Consider the following 3533-nt stretch of genomic DNA (forward strand, 5'->3'; position numbering starts at 1 on the left):
AAAATTATTTAAATATTAAAATTAACTAAAACATATAGGGGGTGATTGGAAGAGGCTTTAAGGGCTTTAGATTTTTTTAAAGTAAAGTCAAATATTTACCAATCACAATTTTAGGACTTTAAGTTTTTTTAAAGTTCTTAAAGTCTAACTGCCCACTTTTTTCTTTTTTAGGTTGAATTTTCTAAAGTCTCAAATATGAGGCTTTCAAACAAATAATAAAACTTCAAAATAAATAATAATTAAAAACTTTCTTTTTTCTTCTCCGCATAATATTTATTTTGTCAACTTCTTCTCCGCATAATAATTAGAATCTTTTTACATGTTTACATATATTGTTTCACAAATATTTTTTGATAATTTAATTATTATCATTTTTCAATCTTTCTTTTAAGATCCATTTCAAGAATAATCATTTTATTTTCATAATCACCATTAATATTGGTATAAAAGAGTTTATAGAATAGTATTTTAATAAAACATATACTTTCATATAGGTGATTCAATTATTTCATAAATTGCTTCATAATTAATAGTTTTATTGACTTTTGATTACTCAAAATTATACAACTACTCAACAAAAAAGAAACATTCAAAACATTCGTCATGAAATAATAAATATAAATAAGGGAGACTCACAAAAATGCCCATTTTTCAATACCCCTTTTCAAAAATGCCCCCTTTGGCTGTCCATTTTTAAAAATACCCTTTTTATGTACAAAATGACTAAATTACCCTTCTTTTAATAAAAGATATCACAAATATATAAGGAAATATAACAAAATTAGGTCCACAAAATACAAAATATTTTTTGGCGGGAAAAGTGATCCCGCAATTTTTCCCGCCAAAACACTTGTAAAAACTTGTAAAACCTTTAAAATACCTTGTAAAATTTTCCCGTAAAATTTTTTCCCGCCAAAAAATTTTCCCGTTAAAAAATTTTTTGGCGGGAACAGTGATTCCGCAATTTTTTGGGCGTTAATTTTTGGCGGGAAAAATTTACAAGGTATTTTAAAGGTTTTTTACAGGGTATTTATAAGTTTTTTCAATGTATTTTAAAAAGTTTTACAACGTATTTATAAGGTATTTATAAGGTATTTATAAGATATTATAAGATTTTACAAGCTATTTTATAAGGTTTTACAAGTTATAAGATTTTACAAGTTTTTTATAAGGTTTTACAAGTTATAAATACCTTATAAAACCTTATAAGTACCTTGTAAAACCTTTTAAAATACAATGTAAAACCTTACAAAACACTTGTAAATACTCCGTAAAACCTTTAAAATACCTTGTAAATTTTTCCCGCCAAAAATTTTCTCGCCAAAAAAATTTCGCTAAAAAAAACTGGGCAATCACTTTTCCCGCAAAAAAAATTTTTTGGCGGGAAAATTTTTTTGGCGGGAAAAATTTTTACGGGAAAATTTTACAAGGTATTTTAAAGGTTTTTACAAGTGTTTTGGCGGGAAAATTGCGGGATCACTTTTTCCGCCAAAAAATATTTTGTATTTTGTGGACCTAATTTTGTTTCAAATAAGGGTAAAATGGTCATTAAAAATTAAAAGAGGGCAAACTTAAAAATGGACTCTCAAATGGGGCATTTTTGAAAAGGGGTATTGAAAAAGAGGCATTTTTAACAATTTCTCTATAAATAAATGTGTTCATTTAGAATATTTATTTCTTATTTTATTTCTAAACCTTTGTCATTTTTTTAAAATAAAATTTTTATTATTAATAATTTGATTTTTAGTTTATCCACTTTTTAATGTAATGTTTGGTTATTAGAGCATCTCCAATGGTTACCTTCAAATATATCTTCAAAATTGAAGTTTCTTCAAATTTGAAGATAAAAATGAAGCAAGCCTTTTCCAATGGTTTCCTTCATTTTCTACTTCAAAAAGAATATTCTAAGTATATTCTATCTCTATTTTATTATTAATTACTAACAAAACCCTTTACTTTCTAAACTTATGAATTTTAACCCGTTTATTTTATAGTAAGCAAATAGTCTAACAAATTTTATTTAAAGTACATTATTATCACATTACATAAGATTAATTAAAAACCTATATTTATGATGCAATTGTAGACATATACTTCTCCCACAAATGATCAATTAATGCATACCGAAGTGAGAAATGAGCTTCTTTATCCTTTATTTTTCTGAATCGAGCGAGGAATTCTTGGAATCGGGTATTTTCATCATTTTCCATTTCAACATCCGGAGGTGGAGTTTCTCTTCCAACTTCAATTGGCGCATCGAGATCACGCTCATCTTCAATTATCATATTATGTAAAATTATACATGTAGTCATTATATCATGTATCACGCTTTTCTCCCAAAAACGAGCTGGTCCTTTCACGATTGCGAAACGTGATTGGAGAACTCCAAAGGCACGTTCTACATCTTTTCTACACGCTTCTTGTTGCGTAGCAAAATATTTTTTTTTAGAACCCATAGGCTCGTGAATAGTTTGCACTATAGTAGACCATTTTGGATATATACCATGAGCGAGATTGGAAAAGAGATGGGAAGACTCCAACACATTGATATCATTATTGGTGCCTGACATACCAAAATATGCATGCCATATCCAAAGATCATAATCTGCCACGGCCTCAAGTATTATTGTTGGTGATCCACTGCGACCTGTATATTGTCCAGCCCAACCGGTAGGACAATGTTTCCACTTCCAGTGCATACAATCTAAGCTTCCTAGCATTCCAGGGAAACCCCGTTTTTCACCAATGTAAAGAAGTCTTGAAACATCATTAGGTGTTGGTGATCGTAAGTATTGGTCTGAAAATATTTCCACTACTGCTCGGCAAAATCTTTTCAGGCTTTCAATCGCCGTTGATTCTCCAATCTTGATATACTCATATGTGGCATCCGCTGGTAAATCATATGCAAGCATCCGAAATACCGATGTTACTTTCTGAAGGGATGATAATCCAAGTCTACCGGTTGAATCCCTTCGTTGTTGAAAGTAATTATCATGATCTTCTACTGCATTAATAATACGAAGAAATAGAGGACGGGCCATACGATATCTTCTGCGGAACATAGCATCCTTGTAAATTGAATTTTCTGAGAAGTAATCGTTGAACAATCTCCAGTGTGCACTTTCTCGATCACGGTGAATGAAAGAACGTCCGGGAACTGAGCCACCATGGATCACCTGGCTGGTTTGTTGATTAAGAAGATATTGAATGATCGTGTTGTTATTAGCGATAGTTAATTGTATCGCTTCTTCTTCTTGGTCAAGAGTATGGAGAATCTCCGTATTCTCATCATCATCAGAAGAGGATGAGGAAGAGGATATATTTGTCAAATTAAAATTCATTTCAAAAGAGAGAATTTAGGATAAGAAAAATATAAGTATATATTGGCTTGTGATGAGTAACATAGAATTTTGATGGAATTTATAGAGATAACATGTGAAAATATATTAATTTTTAAAATCAGTTTTGTTTTGTCAAATTTTGTCATAATGGATTTTCTTGTCACTTTGTCATTGTATTGTCTACTCTTGTTG

This window comes from Arabidopsis lyrata (assembly GCF_000004255.2).
Source record: "Arabidopsis lyrata subsp. lyrata unplaced genomic scaffold ARALYscaffold_8, whole genome shotgun sequence".
Lineage (NCBI taxonomy): Eukaryota > Viridiplantae > Streptophyta > Magnoliopsida > Brassicales > Brassicaceae > Arabidopsis > Arabidopsis lyrata.